A 24,294-nucleotide genomic window follows, 5' to 3' on the forward strand; every position below is an offset into this window, starting at 1 on the left:
AGGAAGAAAAATACGTTCTTCAGTCTGACCCCCAAGATTCTTCTGGAATATAAAATCCTCAAGAACTTTCTGAACGAAAGCCAGGCCTTGACCACATCAGGGATTTTTCCATATTAACCTTTCTAATCGCTGGGCAATATGCTGCAAGAGGGACAGTGCATTTTATAAGATGCAAATCAGCAGGTGCAGGGGAGTGGAGAAGGTTTTGCTGACGGTCAGACCTCCCACAGACACGTCAAACGTCGGAATGTGTTCCGTTTCTAGGACCCCTCACCCGGAGACAGGCAGCAGGCCACTCATGGTCACTCTCTTTCTGACTCACTGTCCTCTGGAAGCAGTAAGCAAACAAGAGCCTTCCCACTTCACAAATCAGGAAAATGGGTAGAGAAGGACAGAGTCACTCCTTCTGGAAACTGACAAGCAAGCTATGTTTATTTCCAACACTTGGTTTCCAGAATGTGCTCTGGTCTGGAACTCTCTCTTGGGCTCCTCTCTTGAATCTGAGAGTGACGGGGTTTTCGCCCTGTCCCAGGCTACACGACGCGGCTCAGTCCCTAACTCCTCGGGTCGATCCTCGACTTCACTGATACTGCGGAGCCCCAGAAACTCCTTCCAAGGCCTTCCTTACCCTCCTCCAGCAGAGAAGGGCTTTGTTCAACTGTCAATCACTGTATTCCTTTCTCCATCTAACGCTGGTGCATGCACAAGTCCTGTTTTGACAGCTAAGTTCACCGTCTCCTCTTGTATTCCCCACCTTAGTGCTCATTTTAATGCTGATGAGTGCTCTATTTGATCTGCTATGCGCTAGGCACTATCCTAGGTTCTTGGGATAAATACTACTGAACTCCGTGCCCTCACAGAGCTGACCTTGTGTCCCAAGGCAGACAATAAATACCAAACATAATGGATAATTAGATGATAGAGCATGTTATAAAGTGCTAAGAAATACAGTAGGAAAAAAAAAACACAGTGCAGGCTAAAAGGGACCAGAACTAACAGCAAGTCATAATTTTACATAGCTTCTCTGAACCTTACCAGAAGAAGGTGAAATTTGGACAAATTTCACCACTTGAAGGAAATCCAGGAGGAGAGTATTTGGGCAGAAGAGCCAGGCAGTGCAAAGGCCCTGAGGCAGGTCGTTCTGGTATGTTTACAGAACAGGGAGAAGCCAGAGCAGATGGAAGAGCATGCGCAGGAGGGAGAGCAACACTGAATACGAGGTCAGATTTAGGGTCTTGTGGGCATTATAAGAACTCCGGTTTTTGTTCCGATTAAAAAGGCAAGCCTCTGCAGGTTGTGAGCAACTGAAGGGCTTAACATGCCTTAAGCTTTCAAAAGGTCATTCTAGATATTGGGTTGAGAATAAAGAGAACAAGAGGACATGAAGGCAGAGCGGTTAGGAGGCCATCACAGAAATCCAGGCAAGAGTGTGTGAGGGCTCAGAGCAGAAGACAGCAGTGGACGGGGAGAAGTGGCTGGACATCAGACATAAAGTACTCTGAGGTCAGAACCCAAAGCATTTTCTGACAGATGGTTTTGTGGCCTGAACCAGAGGAAAAATGTTGCTGCCCCCAGTTGAAGGTGGGGAAGGCTGTGGGCCAGCTTACGAGGGACAGATCAGAGGGCTGTGTTAGATGTGTTTGGATCTGAGGCGCTACCACAGAGGCAACTGGAGATACCAGGAAGTCGGGCAGTCGAGCAAGGAGGGGGCCCGGGAACAAGGTCTGAGCCAGGGTTACACACGTGTGAGCCTCGAGCACACTGACTGTTGGGATTTAAAGCCTGAAGTCGGGGGAGGGGGTGGGGGGATAAGGTAGCTGGGGGATGGGCATTCAGGAGGGCATGTGATGGAACGAGCACTGGGTGTTACATAAGACTGGTGAATCACGGGCGCCTGGGTGGCTCAGTCGGTTAGGCAACTGCCTTCGGCTCAGGTCACGATCCCAGGCTCCTGGGATCGAGTCCCGCATCGGGCTCCCTGCTCAGCGGGGAGTCTGCGTCTCCCTCTGGCCCTCCCCCCTCTCATGGTCTCCCTATCTCTTTCTCTCTCTCAAACAAATAAATAAAAATCTTTAAAAAAATAAAAAAATAAAAGACTGATGAATCACTGACCTCTACCTCTGAAACTAGTAATACACTCTATGCCAATTAATTGAATTTAAATAATTAAATAAATAAATGTAATTAATTAATTAATTAAGCCTTGAGACTGGAGGGGAATCAGCAGGAGGATGCACGGTCGCCTGGGAGAAGAGAGGGTCGAGACCTCGGTCCTTGGACACTCAAACACGAGGAAGTCAAGGAGAAGAGCAACGGCCAGCAAAGGAGAGGGGACAGAGACCCGCAGTGTCGCAGGAAGAGAGATGAGAAAGTGTGGTGTCCCGAGAGCAGCGAGGCAGACGGAACAGCGTCAACGGGTCAGCTGCGCCGCGGGCCGAGAATGGGCAGCTGCAGGGGGCCTTGATAAGAGCAGCTCTGTGCAGAAGGGCATGAAAGTGTGATCTGGGTGCACTGGGGAGAGGACGGGGGAGAGAATTTAGACAGGGAGCGGAGGCAACTCTTCTGCAGAGAGACGCTGGAGGGGAGATGGAGTCGGGAAAAGGTGGGTCTGGGAAGGGAGAGATGATGGCCCGTTTCCATGGTGATGGGATCCGTGCCAAGGAGAGGAGGAAGTCGATGATGGAGACAGTGGGAAGCTGCCGGAGAGACGCCCCTGGGAAAAAGGGGAGAATGGGAGCGAATGCACAAGGGAGGAAGAAGTTCAGAGTCAGGGAGGCAGGCAGGAAGGAGAGTCAGGTGGGGCCAGAGGCCGACCCCAGCATCCAGGTGCAGAAGAGCATCTGCACTCCAATGTCACAAGTCACATAGCAAAATAAGAGCAAAAATCAAATGCATCGTCTGCAATTGTTCTGGGCTCCACCCTTTTCCAGTGCATTTGCTGTATCTTGTCGTTCATGAAGATGCCTTGTCCCTGTCTTCAAGGGAGCTGTGGCCGACAGGCGGTCTCAGCCAGGAGCGCGTGCACCCCGGGCGTAGGAGACTGTCCAGTAGTCTGTGGGGAGGAAAGCCCATGAGGGAGCTGTTTTGCAAATCCTTATGTTGCATGGAGTCTCTTTCCTTTGGTTTGAAATGGCACCCCCAGACCCCCTTCCCATAATCCCCCCTCACGTTTTTGCCCACTTCATCTCCCACTGTACCAGGGGGTCACATGCACACCCCTTGACTGGACTGGAGCCAGGCTGGGAGGGAAAACCCTTCTGGGCCCATGGCAGCTGGAGCCCTTTGACGACACACCAAGGAAGCCACAGCAGGAGGCGCTGAGGGGCAGCCCCCCGATGTCATGCAGGCGACAGACACGGTGGCTCTCGCGCTGACCTGTACCTGCCAACCCACCTTAGGACAGACCCAGAAGAACACAGCTGTCCCAGCAACATGTTTCGTTGAAGTACGAAACCAACCCGATATCTCCTGCCAAAAACGAGCCCAGGGTAGCCAACGGGTTTGACCTCGGAGACTGGCTCATCCTATTAGAGTACGTGATGCTCACTTTGCACGAATGGGACAGAAAACACCCTCAACTCCACCGTTTTAACAAAACTATGTTTAGAACAAATATACCACAATACACGTTATAATGGAAAGCTCATCCGTGCAGCTGTGAGATGTGATAAAATGTTCATTTTCAACGTAAATGTGTGAGGAAGCACATTCTGTCCAGAATTCCTTTGGGCCACGGGAGCAGAAACGGCCGAAGACCCCAGGCCAGCCGGTCTTGTCTTCAGATGTCCCAGTACTCCCTCCGCACAGAACGCGCATTGGGCTGCCTCCAGAAAACCAGAGGGGCCTTGCCCCCAAATGCGCCAAGAAGGCCAAACCGCTGCCTTCCGTGCCCACTTAATAATAAACGTCGACAGGAGGCCTGTGAGATGCTTTCTTGCCACTGTATCCCTGGTGGTAACATCGCTGGGGAAGAAACCCCGGTCTGGTCCCTCCCGGGTCTGGTCACGGCAGGAACCAGACAAGCATGAACAACCACAGTGGCTTAAAATCGTTCACGTGGGTCCCCGCGTCCCCATGCGGAGGCGGACCCCTCCTCAGGACGGGCTCGATGCTGTGGGCCCCTCGCCACCCTCTCCATCCTCACGGGACGAGCCGTACCTGACGCCGCGCTTTCCGTCAACGGAGTTCCTAGTACCATAAAAAGTTCAGTTTTCTTTGATAGCGCCCTACTGTTCCCTGAGCCCCCAAAACTCCCCATTCCCAAATGACAACACTAAAAATATTCTCACAACAAGGCATTTCTCACATGAGGGTAAAAGCAAAACAAACCCCTCAGCATTTTTTACTCAGGATGGAGAAGAACAGACTCAGAGAGACTGCTCGGAGAGAATTTTGTGTCCAATCCATTTTTATGTCTCATTGTTACAATAGTGAATTTACAGGGACGCCTGGGTGGCTCAGTGGGTTAAGCCTCCGACTCTTGATTTTGGCTCCTGTCGTGATCTCAGGGGGGTGAGACTGAACCCGCGTCAGGCTCTGCGCCGAGCGTGCAGTCCGCTTGGGATTCTCTCGCGCTCTCTCTCTGCCCCTTCCCCCATCTCACTCTCTAAAAAAAAAAAAAAAAAAAAATGAATTTAGAAAAGGAAGTATTAAAACATGATGAGGATTTGAGCTTTTCCCTTTTACAGAACATTCTGTGAAAAGAGATTCCATGGGATCCTTCTCGGGTGGGAGGCGCTGAAAGTGAAGGTGAGGGAAGCGAGGACACAGGGCCCGTTTTGGGGGACTCCCCCCTGTGCCCACCTGCTCGACGAGGCTGCTGGTCCCAGTCCAGAGCGTTGGGACCCATGCCCTGGGGTCTTTCCATGTGTCTCCTTCTGTGAAGTGACAGCCAAGGGCGACGCGAAACATTCACCAGCTCCGCTGTAAAATCCTGAAAACCCCGAAGGGAACAAAAAAAACCCAAATCTGAAGCACTTCAAAAGGAAGGAAATGTAACATGTCATTCGTCATTCCTCCAATACACACATGGACTGTACTGGGTGAGGTGTTTGCCTCTAATTTTAAAAATGTACCCCGCTCGATGGAACAAAGTTAACATTCTATTCTTTGTGCAGCTCAAGGACCTTTCAAGTTGCGGCAGAGCTTGAGGAAACTACCTCATAAAGTACCCTCACTATCTCTGTAACTTAGGACATTCCAATTAGCAAATATTTAGTTAGCAAATCACAGTATCTGCTGCTGTGGGAGAGCCCGCGACACGTCCCTGTGGGTTTCCAGCCTTGCAGAGTTGACAGTCTCGTAGGAGAGACGAGTTATGCCATCACAGGATCATTCCATGGCTTCCCTTTGCTTTTAAAATAAAACCCAGGTTCCCCTCGTGGTTCTGGAGGCTCTGTGCTGCACCCTCATCTGCTCTCCTCTGCTTCCCCATGCGGTTCCCAGCTCTCTGCAAGGCCGCCTCCCTCCCGCTGCTTGGACTCATCCAAACCACCCTTTGGATCTTAGCTTAACTGTAACACTCTCAAAAACAAGGATCCCGATGATGACAATCAAATGAGATGCTCGTGCTCATCTCCCTCCACACGCCCCCATTCACAGCATGCTTGTTTCTGGGTCCGGGTAAACCTCCGGTCTGCCCTCCTCTGCCTAATTGTGCTCCGTGAGAGAGAGAGAGAGAGAGAGAGAGAGAATGTGCTATGTTCACTCTCACCCCGTGGCTAACATTATTCCCGGCCCGCACTGGGCACTCTGTAAGTAGGTTTGATCCATAAACAAATGCACTTTAAAATGTGTGTTTACACAACCCACCTGCACGTCCTCAAAATGCCGTCTGCGTGGGATACATGTGATCATCCCCAGGGTGTCCGGGTGGAGACCGGGGCTGAGAGAGGTCTGTGATTTCTGGAAGATGAGGGAAATGCAGTCTGGGACAGAGCTTTTTTCCATAGCTTCATAGAGATGAAACTATCTGCACCTGACTCATCCAGAGCCTGAGTCAGGGAGGAGAGGAAGCCTGGGAGGCTGGAGGGGCAAGACCACACGGGACGGACGCTGCTTCCAGGCACCACATCTCCGTCCTTCGTCCCTGGAGCCGGACTTGGAGGTGTGGCAAGATGGAAGCGTAGCAAGCACCGTGGCTGCTAGCTTGGAAACTTCCAGGAAGCCCGGGTTTCTTCTCGTCCGTGAGATGAAAATGTGCTCAAGTCACCGCAGTGGTGGCATGCCGACGGGCAGCGAGGAGGGCCCGTCCCCTTCACGCCATGCACGTTGCCGCGAGGCTAGCACAGTCCCAGAGCCGTGCCTGGGGCCTTGGCAATGGATGAGAATCGTGGCTGCAGGATGGCTCTGCACTGCTGTAGGGCAAGACTGGGTTCAGGCTACCTGGTCAGCGTCACAACTTTGGAATGCTTAAATCAAAGGATTTTTTGAATAACTAGTTCAGGAATTGAACATTTAATATTGCTTTTGGCCCACACATCTGACATGCCACTCTCCCTTTGTTTGTTGAAACAGAATCCATCATTCAAATTTTAGTTAAAATCTGGCCTCCAGAACTGGACCTTCCCCGGAGACACCAGCTCAGTGTTCTCCAACTCATCTAGAAGGCTAATGTGTGTTATTAGCCATCAGTTTTGTTTGAGAAATACTGCTCCTGTCGAGATTATAAGCTTCCTGACAGCAAGATAACGTGTTTAGAGAAATCTGGTTCTCATGTTTATCTTCATGCCCTTCATCCTGGGCCACGGTGTGATTTGAGGCGAGGGCTCTTGCTCTGGGTCTGCCCAAAGGAGGGTGGAACGTTGGCTCAAAACGGTCTCTCCCTATAGCACCCATGCATGCACACATACACGCACACGCACACACACCCCTCCGGGCCACCCTACTATGTGCCACCATTGGAGGAAACTCTATCACATGGGTTAGAGCCCGGGGGCCTGGGTCTGCTAGGGGGTGGGGTTGCAGCACTTAACTAGCGGCACCCAGCCAACTGTCAGCCACATCTCTGCTTTCTCTTTTCTGTGAAGTCACGTCAGCAGGTGGTCTGACGGCTTGGCACTTACGGATGGGAACACCCGCGCTAAGCAGACGAGCCTGGCCCCTCCACACCAGCCTGCGGTGATGCCCGAGGTGGTAGTGGCTGGGCAGAGCCTGCCTTCACGGAGGAAGGAGTAGGGAGCAAAACGCCTTGCTTAGGTCCTGTAACTTCGCTTAATCATTAACCCAAACTGTCGAACTTCGCAGGCGCCAGGTATCAGGGAGAAGCACGGGCGTGCCCACTGCTGGTAAGGTATAGCGTTTGTTTCGCTTTCGGGTGAAGACATCTGTGAGTGTGGCTACCTCGGCAGGGACACTCCAAGGGAAGAAGACAAGAAGGAAACCTGCCTCCAAGGCCCATCCAAAATTGCCGGAATCTTCCGCTTAATAAATAAGGTTGAAATGAAGATCCGTTTTAAAATCACAAAGATCAGAAAATAGCACACCCTCAGCTGATATGTTTGGAGGCGCCTGTATCTGAAGATTTGCCATCTGTCGCGTCTCCCTGAAAAGGTGGGTTCTGGTGTTTTCTGGTGTCGGGCCTGTGATCCCCCTGCTCGAGGAGGGGCAGCAGGCTCGAAGGACACGAACCCATTCTTCCGGGTCAAGCGTCACTACATGGATCTTCTCCGTGGGTGTCAGCAAAGGCAGGTGCTCTCCCCTTCAGGGACCAGGATGTTTCTGCATTTGTCCGCTACCACACACGTCACCTTGTCTTACGACCTTCTGTAACATATGTCACGCTGGGTTGTAGCTGGTGGGTCTCTCTGCCTCTCTCAGCTGTGAGCTCTCAGATGGTAGGAACCATGACTGACGCCTTCCCATAAAGCCCGACAGCAGTCCCAGGGGCAGTAATGTGGTCAAGTGAATGAATGAACCACTGACGGCCACCAAAGCCATCCTTCCTCCCACATGCACCAACCAAATGAAATAGTTCCATTTAAAATAATCTGTTCATCATATAACATATTGTTATAGTTTTTTTAAGTGCCTTTGATTCTTTTTTTTTTTTCCCCCACATCACAAATGACGTGTGTAATAAATAGATTTCTGGATTGGGACTTAGAGACATTTTTCGTAGGCTTTTTTCCTCTTGGCCCTCTGTCAAAGCACTTGATGTAAGGCACTGTTGTCAAGAATGTATAGATTTGGGGCTCCAGGGTGGCTCAGTCGGCTAAGCATCTTAAGTCCTGATGTCGGCTCAGGTCATGATCTCAGCTTCGTGGGACTGAGCCCTGTTTTGGGCTCCAAGCTCAGCACAGAGTCTGCTTGAGAGTCTCCCTCTGCCCCTCCCCCCACTCCCTCTCACACGCGCACGCTCACTCTCAAACAAATAAATAAATAAAAGAACGTATAGATTTGTCTCCCTGATGTGAGGTTCACAAGGGCCGATGAGCTCGGATGAGTCTCTATACCTGCAGCCTCAGTGGCACGGAGACAGACCAGGGCTCACGTGGTCCCGGGGAGTGAAGGTAAGCAAGCCACCGCTACGTGAGCTCACACCTGCCGACACTGTTGTTCATGAAGCTTTCCTCCCCTCGTCCCACTTGCTCTTTCCGCTGCTACCCTGTGTGCAAGTTTGGGAACTGACAAAGCAAATCACCAAACGTAAACGGATGGCTAAGGGCTGAAGACGGTAACGCTTTCTTCCAGAGGTGGGAGAGATGGGGGAGAAAGGGGCCTGTGTTTCCAGAAGGATCTCAGAAGGTAGAGAAGTTCTGCTCTGAACACGGAAAGCACCTGACGTTTCCAGTTCAAAGATACAGCTGTGCACACAGTCACACCGAACTGAACTGTGTGATGTAGATACACTCACTTATTTATATCCGCATCAAGAATTTTGTTGGGAAAGCTCTGCTTTCAGGTCCTCACCGAGCAGATCGCAATTTCCTTTCTTGACAGATTTCTGTGTTTACACTGACCGCCTCACGCAGCCCCCCAGACCCCCAGGCCCGGGACCCGGGAGAGGTGCTCTTCATCGGAAAAGAGTATGTGGCAGCCGTACTGTGCTTTAGGTTTCCTCAATTTTCCCCCGTTCTTTGGCTAATGGAAGCCCTCGTCTTGTGGGGGCTTTTCGTGTGCTAGAGACACGGCGGAGGCCGCTCCCCGGGGCAGCAGCTGCCCGGCAGGCTGTCCCGCCAAAGCAGCCGGCACTCCCGCCGCGGACCACGTGTGGGGGCAAACCACAGTGCGGGCAAACACTTTTCCACCAAGGGTTTCAGGAAAGACTATCCAATTTTGTGAGCATTAGCAAGCTGGTGGTGACTTAAAAATTACTAGCGGGCCTCTTGTCTGCCGGGAACCTCTCCCTTTGCCCACCCCGCTGCCGAGATGCTCTTCGGACGTACCTAATCTCCCGCAACTTCACCGCACGTCTTCAGATCTCCTGTTAACGGGTCGGCCTGCTCTCTTTTCTCCTTGGACCCCTCCAGCCTCTTCCTACACAGTTGTGCAAGTCAGCTTCTAAAATGCAACACGGTTATTTTACTCTTTTGCTTAAGACACTTCCAGGGACCCAGGCTAACGTGCCAGCTCAGGGAACTTCGTAAGTCTGTGGGCACCTGCTCCCGCCTTGCACGAGCCACCCCGTGCCCTTGCTCCAGCCTCGCGGAGCTCCCTGCAGACCTGAGGACATGCTCCCTCTGTCTCCTGGTCCCTTCTTCCTCTGCCGCACCTGCTTTGCGTTCGCGGATGCCCTGTCCCCCTCGCTGCAGCCCTGCTCTCTCTCTCTCTCTGCATGTAGTGACCACACTGACTGCACAGTTTGCTCCCCTCACGCTGGGCCAGCGTCAGGCCAAGGGCAGGTGCCCTGCGGTCAGCGGCTCCCCACCGATGGCTGGCCGAGAGCCTGCCGCCTGAGGAGGGAGGCTGGAAGGCCCGGGAGCACTCACGGTGATCGTCCGGGGAGGACCAGCAGGCTGAACAAGCCGGGTGGATGCGCGCAACGGGGGACAGCTGTGGGCAGGCGTGGGGGTCCGCCCCGCGCCTCAGTGTGTCCCGCTCCCCTCCGGCTCCCGGGCCAGGGTGCCTGTCTGCGCAGGGATGGCTGCTGCGGCCGTGGGGACAGCAAGGGAAGCCAGGGCAGAGGAAGGACAGAGGGAAACCGCGCTGGAGGAGGCAGTCGCCTTGCCCGTGGCTAAGGACAAGAGCCGGCGGTGAAACTGGGGCACACAGGCCTGCAGGGGAAGGGCAGGGACACGCAGACAGTGGGACAGAGATGCCACCGGGAGGCGTGTTCCCAGCGGCACAGGAAGGCACCGGGGAGAGGGCCCAAGCAAGGAAGACGAAACCCAACTGGGGAGAAGCGCGAATAGCGGGGAACTGGCATGTTCATCTCTGAAATTCCGAGGGCGGGCCACCTGTTGAGAGTTCTCAGGATTGAGGTGGAAAGCCTGAGGGCGGGGAGCATTTGTTGTGGTCTCCGGATCTCCAGCAAGCAGCTCAGGCCTCTGTTCCCGATTGCGCACATCCCCATGGCCACATCCAGGGAGGACACTTGAAGGCTTCCCAGAGATGCTTAAAAGCAAACTGTTTTATAAAAACAAGGATGTGTGTGTGTGTGTGTGTGTGTGTGTAACAAGGGCTTTGTATTGAATAATCTCCCCCATCTTTCCTCCATTGCTCCCCCCCAAAAATGGGACAAGTCTTTATTTGATTGAAATAAAGTTGAGAATCTCCAAGTACAGTGGCGCTGCTTGGAGACCTTTATGCAAATCTAAGTCTAGTCAGTCACAAACACTTGCAACGAACAATTTCTCATAACTGTAATCCCTATCCTAGGAGGTTTTCTTTCTCTGAAATACACAAGTTGTACCTCAGGAAAAATAAAACATACAACCTACCATTTTTGAATCATCAGACAAACCTCTAAAAATCTATCTCAAGCCACCAGGCAGTTTAGGTCAGATCGGATTGTAAGGGTTGCCATGAAAACCGCTTTCTGGAATTGTTTTAAATACCTACCTCCCTGTGTTCAAAACGAAATCAAGACGGTAGACTCAGATGTACATTTCTGGACCTCTTCGTAAGTTTATTTTGCACTTGTAGAATTTGAAAACTTTGGCTATCCTTGCTTTTGACTTCAAACCATTTTTACAAGCTCTATAAATAGAACATATTGATGTTTTTAAAAGCAGAGCATTCTCTGTCTTGCATTTTCTCCAGCGAAAAGGGAAGTATGGGAGTGTGTGTTTCTATCTACAGCTACAACAGCCCTTCCCCTCAGAAGCAAATCCATTCCTTCAAAAGATCCAGACACAAAAGGAATGCATCGGGCTTGTTGAAACAGAATCTCTTGAAGGTGGCTTCCCGTCTAGTTTAGAGCCACCCCGACTTCTTTTCTCTCTCCCCCACCGAGGGGGCGATCAACGCCCGTTCCCAGGCTGCCTTTGGAATAAAGCTCGTGGCTCTTAGGGCTTCTGAAAGATCCTTGAGAGTAGTGCAGGCTTGGCCTCCCCCAGGAGAGCAGAGGGGTCCTCATCTCTGATCACTGGAGCCTCCCTCAGGCCCGGGAGGCAGGAATCAGTCGCTTCCTGAACGGAGCCTCTCCGTCACACTGCTTTGCTCCTGAGCTTCAGGAAGACTTATAAATATGCATTTACAAATGCATCCCCACAGTGGGGCAGGCATAAATCCCTATAAACGATCGCGAGGCAGAAAGTAAATTTTACAGGGCTTGCCACGAACACCGACTCTTTTCTTCTTTTCCGATTAAAACAATTTAACCTTCTCTCTGAGTCCGAGATTCCCTCTCCCTCTTTTCAATTTGACTTCATGACCTCGAAAATTTCTCCCAGCGACAATGCTTTTTGTAGCCTACATCCTGTCAACGTTCCCCAAATCACAGTCTGTTCGCCTGCATCGCATTAATGCCTCTATGTACAATATTCATCTTAAAACCATGTGCCGTGCAGGGTTCTCTGCATTTTTACTGCCAGGGACCGCTGGAATATCTGCTGCCTGCGAAGCATTACTAAGGAGTTTCTGTGAGTTGTAGTAATCCATATAAGGACTATGTCTTTTCCCAACTACAGATATGAAAGAGACATGCAAGATGATAGTGCAAATTACATCAATGACCAACAACGACAACAAAAAGCCAGGGGGAGAGATTAGCCACCGCCCTTCCTTCTTCGGTACCCTCCCGGACGCCCGCCCCTCCCCCACGCCACCATCTGTGCTGGGTCTTACGCGAGATTTCTCTATTAACAGAGCCCCCACCTATTGATTCTGCTTGAATTCACTACCCTGGCTGCCGTCCCTCTCCCTGTACCCCAGAAAACACAACTCCTAATGGCGATCCCTTTGTCTGCGCAGTTACATTCTGAAAAGCCACGTCCACCCCTTCCTGGGCTGTGTTGCCAGTGTCACGGGGTTTCAGATGTTCCCTCAGGTTACAAACCCGGAGAAAAATTCAGGGTCTGTCCTTGCCGATTTTTTTTTTTTCCAACAGTTTCTAGAACCCACGTAAGAAAAAATTGGACTCAGAGTGCGTGTCGCCCAGGAACATAAGGTCGCCCTTCCCGGTGAGTTACGGGCTGCTTAGAAACACCACTTCATCACACAGTCAGCATTTTATTAACAAATTAATGCCCATGAAATGAGTTTTTGATACAAAGCGGCATAGCTGTGAATTTTGGGGGTTTTTTGGGGGGGTTTAAAAACATTCACCTCTTCAATAATTCATCTTTTATTTCTTTAGCCTTACTAAATATTAAACAGGTCAAAGTTAGAGAGTTGAAGACCCGGTGCAGCTCGGGAGCCTCGGAGAAGGCACGTGGCGGGCGCCCCAGTGTTGCTGCCGCCCTAAGGCGCAGTGACGGGTGCTGTTGGCAGCTGTGCGCCAGGTGTTTTCCTTGCTTGGCTCTTACCTGCTCGGCAGGAGAGGTACCCACGCATGCACCCTCACCTCTGAGCTGCTACCAACGTCCCCAGGGATGACCTGTGATTGACAGCGGAAACAGGGATTCCAAGCCACGGATGGACATGCTCGCATATCAGCAGCTGGGCCCAGCCAGCTCCCGAGAGAGGGGGGGCGAGCCGAGATGCCCTGACCATGGGCCGCGGTCGGCTCCACAGCCGTTACCAGCCCCCCAGCTCTTGTTCACCCGCCCTTACCACTTGGTGGTCACCACGTTCCCTCCCCTGCCTGGTTCACTGAGGCAACGGCAGGGTCCCTTTCCTGCTGAATAATCTATATAATCTCACCTGAGTTGATCTGAGCTAAGAGATGTAAATTCCTTTCTTATCTGGCCCCCTGATAACACACACCTTTTAATTATTAGCAGTACTAGCTTCTAGTAAACTGAGAAATTAATCTTAGAATGCGTGCTTGGGACATAACTTCCAGAGTAATCTTCCTCAGATGATCTCCTTGCAGGCTATCAGCACCGCCGCATCTCTGTGATGCCTTAAGACTGATGACAGTTACTGCACCGTTGATGTTTCAAAACGGTCTTTGCCTTGCAAATAGGACATGCATATTGACTGAGAGGTGGGGGGTGCTTTAAAGTAAGTGTGTTTGTTTTTAAATGCCCAGAATAGCACAAAAAATGCTTATTCTGAAGGCCAACCGGAAACCTCAGCCCCAACGCAGAAGACTCGCAAGACTCGCATCTCCCGTTCAAAATAAACACCAGAGAACAAATCCCTGAAGGTCAAACCAAGCTGTGCTCGCAGTTCTAAATCCAACCCCAGACGATTCCCCACCTACTGGAAGAGAGTAAACTTGACCATATCTAAATTCAACCTTCTGATTCGTGAGCATCCATCAACAAGCCTGTAATATCATCCCTGGGGAAACAGGTCGAGGGGCGCATGGCTCTGTGACGAGTGTAGGTACTGGGACAGCAGGGGAGGCGCTGACCCTACCTGGGCTTCCCTCCCTCTCTCCCCTACTTCATCCTCAGAACTCCACCAGCTCTCGGCACACAGACTTTTGATGCTCTATCAAATAGGGGCTTCCCAAGATGGCAACAGAGCTTTTCACGAGGTGGAGAAAGCTGTAGGCGCAGACTGGACTGAAAACACAATGAAAATGCTAATAGGGGACTCAGATCCCACTTTCATGTTTTATTAATGACATCTGCACCATATTTGTAAAATAATTTGCATAATATGTTAATTCTCCAAGAGAGGGGGGAGTGGGAGCTCATAATAGCATAGGAAATCAGCACTTTCCCCCCACTATGCCAGAGCTTCACAATGCTTTGGATTGTTTTTTTTTTTTTTAAATAAAGATCCTTATATGGCTTGGGTTACATTTAAAGTCAGTCAAGATTAAAATTTTAAATCTACTTTTGGGGATATAGACTCATTAGTAAATGTTCATCATGGCTTCAGACCCTGTATAATAGTTTTGTTTTAAAGACATAGGAAAGATTCAGCAGCACGGGAAATGAGATGCAAGAGTGCTCGGAGCTCACAAAGGCACCAGGAATCTGGTCCTGGTACTGACAGGAGGCTTCCCAGAGTTCCACTCATCTTATTCGTCAATTCCCTCTTCTGGCATTTCTTTTCGTATAACCTGGAAATGCCACACGACGACTCCTTTCTTAAGGAGAGGGATTTGTCAGAATTGTTCTAGAACTTTCTAAGGAGGCAATGAAAATGCCAGGCAATGGAACTAGTTTAAGGAAAAAGACTTCAGGGCAGCAAAGTGCCCTCGCGCACATGAGAAAGCCAAAGAGATGCTGATGCAGGGAGCTGGAGCCCCACCAGTGAGGCTTTTATTTTAAAGATGCTGGGTTACGACTCTGCTGGCAGGCCCCTGTGCACAATTGAGTTTCGCCTTTTTAAAGTTTAACAAGTTAGCCTTTATTAACACTAATGAGTGCTGGGCACAGAAGTATGCCCATTTCGAGGTTTTTTTTTTTTAAATAAAATTTGAATTCTCCTTGTTCCCAGTCCACTGAAGATTTGTAAGTTAGCAAAGTGCATTTGTAGATGACCATGAACTTGCAAGCCAGCGTGCTAGGTAGAATCCTCGTGACTGGAAACCTAGAGAGGAGGCTTTCTAAAGCACCTACCTCAGACCCAGAAACGCTTAGTCACTGGAAAATCTGGGCAAATTTTCCTCTACATCCATTGCTGTAAACTGATGAGGATCAAGCAGAACACTGGAGATCCCTTTCTTTTTGCCTTTGAATTCTGGAAGATGCTACTTACAGGTTCAAGGCAGTATTTAAGTGTGGCCACATATGTATGGGTGACACCCAAAGACTCTAAGAAGGTACAGGAAAAAAGAAGAAAAAAATTTTTGGTGCTTTGCCCCTGTATTTCAGGAGTGTGGTGCTCATCCAGGAGCAATAAATGTTGGGAGGAAAAGGTTGGATACCTCAAGGCTGGTCTGAATGAAACACTTGTCATATAGTTACTTTGAGAGATGCCAAATTGCCCCAAGTACTAGCTTCTTGCTTCACCCTTAACATCAAGTGAATTTCAAGCTCTTTTCAGGATTTAGTTATTCTAGTCATTGAATGAGGTTATACACACATATGAGTAAATTTCACCATTCCTTTCTTCGTTCACTGGACAGCTAGTATGGGCACAGACTCCCTTCTGTGCCAGGACTGGTGTTTGAGAGGGCTCCTCTTTGAAGGCTGGGGCAATGTATTTCTCCCTACACTATTTCTCAGTGGCAGGTTTCTGAGGCGGAATTGCTAAGTGGGCCTTGCCTTCGACAACCTGATTTCTTTCTATGAAAATGGGGACGAGAAATGGGATGCTCAGGATTTTGGCACCGTTTCTGCGGGTACTGATCATCTAGATGAATGTTGGCCGGGTCTACCTGTGTACTGAAACACCTGTAAACTTACCAAGAGAGCAACTGACCACGGAACCAAGAAGCCACAGTGAAAACACCTAGCAGGTCTTTCGGCAACGCAACAAGATCCTCCACTGGAAATTTTAACAAACTGATGGGTTCTTCAAACACCTTCCCTGATAATTCCTCCGAAATGGGCCAAAGACTGACACCAACATCAGTCCTGGTGGAAGGCTGTGCGTTCATCCAATGGATGGGGCCACCATCCGGAAAGGGGCAACCTCTACCTTCCTGACATTGGAGGCATTCTTTAGTTCTTCCTGAATGTGTGTGTCCCCCCAAATTCACATGCTGGAAACCTAACCCCCAGGATGACAGTATTAGGAGGTGAGGCCTTTGGGAGGTAATCAGGTCATCAGGTCATCAGGGCAGAGCCCTCCTATTTGGGATTATTATCCTTATAAAAGAGAGCCCACAGAGCTACCTCACCCCTCCACCGCATGAGGACATAGCGAGAAGTCTGCGGCCAGAAGAGACCCCTCACTTGTCACCCCAATCTCAGATTTCCCGCCCCCAGAAACACAAGCAATAAATATCCGCTGTTTGTAAGCCATCCTGCCTGTGGCATTCACTTACAGAAGCCCAAATAGACTCAGACACTATCAACTGCTAAATCAAAGGCAATATATCTTCTACCTTGATGAATAGATCTTTATAATTACAAAATAAATTAAGCGTGCATAGGCCTAGCTGTTCTGATGATGGGGTAGACATGTTTGGGCTGGTAAAAAGTAGTCACATACAAAATTAATAAATTGTTATATATTTATTTCATACAATTTTCCTTGCCTTTATTTGAATCACTAATTTGGGTGCTATCATGAAGATGTTTTTCCACATTGTTTGTGTTCTATTGATAATGGCTTGTTAGGCGATCTTTCTTGGGTCATCATAGTTTTAAGATTTCTGTAGGCAGTTTTTGTTATTTTAATTTGGAAAGATACCACACAGCTGAAGCAATAGAAACTGAAATTATAAATAAAATTCTTAAGGCAATGCATAGATTTGAAAATAAACCATGAGTTCTGCAAATCACATTTGAACAATATAATGTGGTTATATGGGAATCATTATTACAGCAGAAAATATAAAAATATGTTATCATGTAAATTACTGTTATTTACAACAAATTTTCACTTGAATTTTCACTTGTAGCTGGATCTACCAAAGTATTTCTTTAGTTCCTCCAAATTTTTCACTGTGGGGAAATTTTTAATAAAACCAAAAATAGAAAAATGTCATTCATGGTCAAAATGGTCTCCTTAGAAATTCACTTCAGGGTTATGTAGCCAGGAATTTTCCTCACGATAGTCATGCAAAATAAAAACCATAAATTAATGAGTGGCAAGAGAATGCATCCGAATATTCAAGCAAGTTGAAAAGTGCTTTTGGAAATATCATAAAACTCTTATTGACTCCTTTTATTAAAATAATTTGCTACTTTGTGTTCAATATCCATTGAGTTCCCGTGTAAAAAAATGAGCATCCTCTCCCAATCTTGTAACATGTAGGCCTACATATATACAAACTTAAGAGTAACTTCACTTATTTAATGTCGCAGAATGTTCCTCTTACATCTTATCCAACCATTGTGATATCTGCACTAATTCACAAGTACCTTTGAAACAAAAATCGGTACATGAAGAGAAGCAAGGTATGGAAGCTCCCCATTCCTGGGGAGTGATACTTCATTATGCAACAGCCTGTTGCATTTGTGCTTTCTGAGAAGGATTTGACAAGCTAATTAATTTGTCTTTTCTTCTACCTCAGTCTTTCTGCCTCAAATCCCCTCCGCTCTTGAGAAGCAACCTCTACCTTCCATGCTGGCGGCTCAACACTAACCTTCGTGCATTTAGCTGCTTTCTGTGTCAAGGACCTAGTGGTGGATGTTGGGGAGGAGTTCCTGGGGATTGCTCCGTGCTACGAGTTCCTGGGGATTGCTCCATGCTACGGGTTCCTGGGGATTGCTCCGTGCCACGTGATGAGCTATGGGGGTTCTGGGTTGCACTGAGAGCACACGGACAGCCCCTGTAGCTGAACAGGAGCAGGGCACCCCGCAAACTCCGGTAGGGGCTCTTGGGCTGACCGGCCGGCCGTACCATTATGTGTCCACTGATTACCACGTTTGCCTGGCCCCTGGAAGGCCCCCCGGGTATTTATTAAATGGGTGGATGAAAGAATGATGAAAAGGCAGAATAAATGAAGAGAAAAAGCCATAATTGCCATACAGGCAAAGAGGTGTGTCAACCATTTAGTGACAGTCTGCGGAAGTGCCCTGGAAGTGGGTAGAACTGGAGAGAAGGGGGCATCACACCTTCCAGAGAAGGCGGGCTTCCCTCTCTGGACCTGACCACCAGACCTTTCTCCATAGGAAGCGGTGGAATCTTAAGCGGGCCGGGGCTCCACCTGGCCCCCTGCATCATGAGAACATGCGAACATCGTTACGATGGCCAACTTTTTAAATATCTGGTTGACAGCTTGAGGCTTTGCTTCTGAAATCCCAATGCTTCCTCTGCAAATTCAGAGAAATGCCAGAATCCAGCCAGAAAGTGAGGCTGTCCTTTTGGCATTGCCACACCCCGCTGAAAACAGGAAGCCGGCCCAGGAGTCATGTCTGCCCTGCACGCACCAACTGCCTCCCCCTGGGAGCTGTCCTGGGCCCCCAAAGCAGCTAGGGCCTCCGCACAACACTCTGACTCCGGAGGGGTGACAGGTGGGGCCAGAGAAGGAAAGGCAAAATAAGCCCAAGAAACCAGCATCGACCTGTAACTGGAAACCAAACATGAATCTTGGGTCTCAACCAGCAGGGATTTGAGAGGAGCCATGTATATACCTGTTTGGTGTGAGCTTACCTGCCCCCGCTGCTAGGTCCTCAGCTCCCTAAGGAGAGAAACTCAAGGCTGTTCATCCTTGAATTCTCGGAAGTTTGTCCTGGGCCTGGAACGCGGCGGGTGTGCTGGTTCTGCTGTTCACGGAATCTCTGCGGTCCATGAATTGCACCTGCTACGAATTCCACATGTAGCTCTCATGACCCCCACCATGTCCCGGGGCTTCGGTTTTGTACCCTGCCCCTCTTTTTATACCAAACAGGCGGAATTTCGGGAAGACTCATTTAGTGAAGTTCACCTCTCCCAAGACACTGGTTCTATAACACAGCGCTTTATGCAGGGCTCACATACAGTAGTTGCTCAATAAATGCATGGGAAAGAAAGCGATGAAACAAAGGAGGAAAGCAGAGGGATGGGAACCAGGGATGACTGGAGAGGGGCTGCTCCCTGCCCCACGGAATCAGCAGCAGCCGCTCAGAGACTGCTTTCAAGCTCTGACCTCTGTGGGCACAGTTACCCAATTTCAGAGCATCTGTGCACAGCGGGGAGCACGCAAACCACACAACCCTGAGCCTGCCAGTCACCCGCTGTTAACATTCCTATTCCGCAGGTCTGGAATGGGGTCCAGGAGTCTGCACTCCTCAAAGGATGCAGGTGCCAATGATGGGGGTGGCCCGGGGACGGACACGACGGAATTGTCACTCTGTGACGGGACACTCTGAGCTCCCTGTGGCACAGAGCCTCACACTCTGGGACAGACCGCAGCCTGCTTTCTGAGAAAGACTGTGTGGCTTTGCATTCAGTTACCCTGATAGCCCACCTCTGTGCCTAGTGGGGTAGCCTTCCCATCGGGTTCTCTGATATTTTAAGGGAAGAATCAACTCTACCCCGGCTTATCTGCCCACCAAGGTTTATGTGTCTGTCCCCAGTCAGCAATTAAGGCCATCTGCTTCCACGCTAACGATTCTCATCGTTACCTCCTGCAGCCCAGCTGCCTGCCAAAGCCGGCTTTCCGCGAAATAATATCGAGGGGGATAATCGGAGGGATGCTCTGACGCAGATATTCCAAGTTCCATCTCCGGACCCAGTGAAGGACTAGAGACAATAAACATTTTAGTGAAATCATACCTCAATTTTACATCTGATTTTTTTTTAAAGTTGCCTCAAGCTGTATGTAAATGAAAGCTACTGATGCACTTTGTCGTGAAACGGTGGCGATAAGGCTGTCCAATGAGGTGTCTGAGTCTGGCTGGCCGGGCACAGGGCATAAGGAGATCAGTCCTCCCCTCTCAGAGCGGCGGGGTGCTCCCACCTCTCCAGCGACAGGCCCTGCAGTGTATGCTTCCTGATCCCCCCAAGGCCACAAAGCTCAAAGTTTGGGTTTAATTTAGGCACCGGATCCGCTGCTTTGCCTGCTTTGTTCCCCACGTACTGAATCTTTCATATGATGTTTGTTTGCTTGTTTTCTTCCATCCTGTTTGCAAGGTGCCTTCAGTCCTTTTCGGGGAGAGGAAAGATATGCATTCCTGAAAAGTCAAAGTGTTATGATGATAAAGGGCAAAAGTATGCCATGTTACCTTACGATCAATTATGAATATGACACACCAGACAGGGAAATTGCCCTCCCTGGTAACCAGGAACAAGCCTCGGGCGCGGACCTCACAGCAGGCGGGGGTGGCCTGGCAAGGTGAGACCTCCACCGCCTGGCTCACCTGTTTCTAGCCATCCTCCCTCCCCTCTCGCTTGTCCGAAGGGACCTGGAAGGCTCCTTCTGTAGGAATCCTGTGTTTATCCTCCGTGGAGGTCTGAGCGGCCCTCTTCCAACCTCTTCCCGCCTCACCCCGCCTTAGGTTTCACCTGCCTCTGAGCTCGTGGCTCCCAACCCAAATGTCCAGCTGCAGAAGCTCTTCAAGTTCCAGCACATACTGAAACCAAATAATGCCCTGCTGCTGTAGCGAAAGTCTTGGGTAAATATTAGACAAGTCGAGAGCATAAGATTGCCTCTGGAGAGTTAGTTGTTCTCAAGGAAGATGAGTAAGCAGGAGTTGGGATAATACCTGTGTACCGTGACTGGAAAGCTCTGTTCTGTAATCCGGGTTGTCTAGACTCTCTTTTCTTTGTAGATCCTTGGTTATCGCGCTACCCCTCAGTTTCCACCTGTTACTCGAAAACACCACTCCATGCGCAAATAGATTGCCAAGCCCCTTGTCTTCTCAGGCACCGGATATGGAGGAACTGTGAGGGGAGGGTGTACCTGTCACATACTGAGTCTCGTATGTTCCTGTAGGATGCACCAGTGTTTCATGTACCACTAGGATGGGAAGAAAAACAGTGCTCATTAAAAATGAGACAAGGCTATACCTTCATTTCCTTATGAGGTTTTCAGTATCTTATTAAGGCATAACTGACATGCAATAAACTGCCTATCTTAAAAGTATACAGTTTCACCTGTCCGCTATGTGTATCTGGGGAGCCATCACCTCTATCGAGAAAATGAACTCATCCACCAGGTCCAAATGCCTCCTCGAGCCCCTTCGTGATTCCACCCTGGCATCCTTCCCCCCACGTCCACCCTTCTCCCCAGGGAAATGCTGATCTGGTTTCCTGTCTCTACAGATCGGTTTGCTAGAACTTTACTTAAGTGGAATTGTACAAGTTCCTCTTTCTGTCTGACTTCTTCGCAGCTTAGTTAAGATTCATCCATTTGTAGTGTGCATCACCTGTTCATTTTATTTATTGCTGAGTGGTGGTCCATTGTGTGAATAGACCCGTTTGTTTATCCATTCACCGTTGGTGGGGTTTCGGGTTGTTTCCACTTTTTGGGATATTACAAAGTCACCCGCTATAAAGAGTCTGGTACATTCTTATGTGAAAATATGCTTTCATTTCTTTTGTTTTATGACCGAACATATCTTGGTAAATATTCTGCATGCATTTCAAAGGGCTGTGTATTCCGTTTGGTCCACGATTGCCAGTTAGGTCAAGTTGGTTGGCAGTGTTGTTCAGATCTTCTATGTTCTTGCCAGTTTTCTATCTTTTTGTATCAATTGTTGAGAGATAGGTATTGAAATCTAGGGCTATGGATTTTTCCGCTTCTTCATGCATGTCTATCAGTTCTTGTTTCATGTATTTATAAGTTCTCTTAGGTGTCTAAACCTTTAGGATTGTTGTATTCTCCTGGTGAATTGATTCCTTTATCATCATCAGATGAGTTTTCTTATCCTTTAAGTGTTTGGTCAGCTGAACTATCGAGGGTTTTCACCGCCTCTTCATGCGCCAGGAATAACACCTAAGTCACATGTAATTCAGGCAAGGGTAGCCTGGCTGTCAGTGCCTGGCAGGTGCATGGGAACCTCAGAGATGCTATAATGTAGAACACCAGTGTGATCAGTGTGTGCTTAGACCTGATGGTATATGGACATTATACCAGGTTTGTGAAACTGATTACTTTTCATGGAAATCTTCCAGGAATGTTCTCTGGCAAGTCTTTCATTCACCTTGGGTCACTGTCTGTTTCGACAATGCGAACTCGTTTTAGCTGTGCTGGAGAGTGACATGGGAAATGGGAAATGTCAGTGTGGGCTCCCTGTGTCAGGGATGGGGAGGGCTGTTTGTGCGTCTCCCTGAAGGGGTGGTGAGTAAGTCCTGGGCTCCCGCTGCCCTCCCCGTGGGGATGCCATCCCGCCTGTGCCAAACTGGAGGGCTCTGTGTTTCTTCATTAAAGATGTCATTCCGCTTGTAATTCTGCCTGCATATTCCAGCCATCTCTGCGTGGAAGTCCCACACCTCTGCGCACAGAAGATGCCCCAAATTGAAATCGCTATCTTTCCCGCAGTCTGCTCTCCTGTGCCCCCTGTGCCTGTGCTCATTCTCAGGTAGTCAAATGAGCGTGGATATGACCACACACGTGCACGTGTGTGCACGCACACGCACACGCACACACACACACCATGCTCCCCATTCATTCTGTCCTCGCTGGTCTTCCCCAAGCTCCCCCGTGAGTGTCATCTCTCATGTTTTCCCCTTCCTCCCCCTCTCCTTTCCCATATAACACCTTTGCTCTGGCCCCACTGAAATTCTCATTATGCCTCAGGCGTGCGTTTTCCTTTCATTAATTTGTGCCAAGAACACACTTAACTTTTAAATTTACATCTAGAAAATTATTTCTCCTCCACTACGACAGAACTCAAATTGTTCCCCTCAGCAGAGATTTCCTGCAGTCCCAGGGCAGACTTAACCATTCCCTTCAAGCCGCCCCCACTCTCCATCTGTACCGGCAGGCATGAGGTGCCGACTGCACGTCTGGCTCCCTCTCTGGGCTCCGTCCTAAGGAAACAGAACCTGTTCTATTAATGACTAGTTCTCCAACTCTCGGTCACGCACCTCAACATGTCAACACATGTAGGTGCGAGGGTTTCCTGACCTACCTGCCCCTCCCTGCAGACCCGGTCCTCAGTCTCGGCTTTTCCTGCTAATACTCTGCCAGGTGAGACTCACAGGTGCTTCCTTGCTCTGTGCGCTTCTGAGCCCGGCCGCAGCCTGCTCGTGGCTGGCGCTGAGGTCAGCACGCGGCTCTGTCTGCTCACCTGTCTGGTGCCCTGCATGCCCTCCGTCTTCCTCGTGACAGGTTCATGCCTTAGCTATGCACCCTCAACGCTGCCCTTGGGTGTGTGCCTGGAGTTCCCGGGTTATCTTATTAACTCTCCATATAATGGGAGGGGATATTTATCTACCCTTTGGAAGAGCATTATTTCTGGGAAATAAGCCTGGATTCCTGGCAGAGTGCAACCAGGAGGACCATTGCCCTGTAAACAAAATCGCATCCGTGCCGCACCTAAACGGTACGTTCAAAAGGACTGTGCGCCTGCGAGCCAGCCCCAGCCAGTGCAGGGCACAAGCGTTCCGCAACTGTTTGCTAGGACCCTTGGCCCCAGCTCTCTAGAACATTCTAGGCTCTCAAGAGCATGAAGCAAAAGTAATGATTTCCCTGTGCCTACACTGGTAGATCAAGACAAAATGAGAAACTAGTAAAAATAACTTTGAAAACTCAGCATGTACAGAACTCAGATGGCATTTTCAGGACCTTGACCTTGAACTACAGCCATGCATGAGAATGGGAAGCAACATTGATCGACTATGTTTTAAATCAGTAGGAAAAAAGAAAGAAAGAAAGAAAACTACAGATAGTCAAAGTGGAGAATTCCTTCTTTTATATACCTCTATTCATTCAGTCCTACTCAAATACTGGTCAGTTCCTCTGCCAGAGGAAAGGAACAGAGAGCTTGATTCACGGATTTCCAAAACAATGGAAGTGCTATGGTTTTTAATGTGTTATCCAAAAGTGGGAAACTTTTATTAATCTGCTCATTTTAAAACTCAGGAAAATCTTCTCGGTTTTGCTTGTGGAATAATTTGCGGAATGCTTAAGCTGATATTTTATTTTTGCTTGGACAGGTCCTCTTGGACATTTTCAAAGTCAGCCAGCTTTTACAAATGGGCAAATATCTCCCAAGCCCTGCGGTGTGTATAAACAGAAACTGCACTCTTTCGGCTTACTCCCCAGATCATAATGTTAAAGATAAATTTTAAGTCATTTTTCAAAGA

At 49.3% G+C, this 24,294-nt stretch overlaps 1 long non-coding RNA gene across 2 annotated transcripts; it reads right to left on the reverse strand.

Moving 5' to 3' along the window:
- Nucleotides 1–4,402: 4,402 nt before the first annotated feature.
- On the reverse strand, nucleotides 4,403–23,376 carry LOC141371577 (uncharacterized). 2 transcript variants are annotated; one of them, XR_012376649.1, is made up of 4 exons: nucleotides 23,277–23,289; nucleotides 9,387–9,501; nucleotides 4,804–4,933; nucleotides 4,403–4,606 (listed from the first exon to the last, which is right to left on the reverse strand). It is a non-coding gene; the product is annotated as an uncharacterized lncRNA (long non-coding RNA). The 2 variants fall into 2 exon arrangements; XR_012376650.1 differs by lacking the exons at nucleotides 4,403–4,606; nucleotides 4,804–4,933; nucleotides 9,387–9,501 and adding exons at nucleotides 17,793–18,865; nucleotides 19,819–20,216; nucleotides 20,748–21,001 and having other exon boundaries at nucleotides 23,277–23,376.
- Nucleotides 23,377–24,294: the final 918 nt, after the last annotated feature.

Source organism: Callorhinus ursinus, unplaced genomic scaffold (genome assembly GCF_003265705.2).
Source record: "Callorhinus ursinus isolate GAN/ISIS: 27379988/994484 unplaced genomic scaffold, GSC_fseal_2.0 scaffold79, whole genome shotgun sequence".
Taxonomy (NCBI): domain Eukaryota; kingdom Metazoa; phylum Chordata; class Mammalia; order Carnivora; family Otariidae; genus Callorhinus; species Callorhinus ursinus.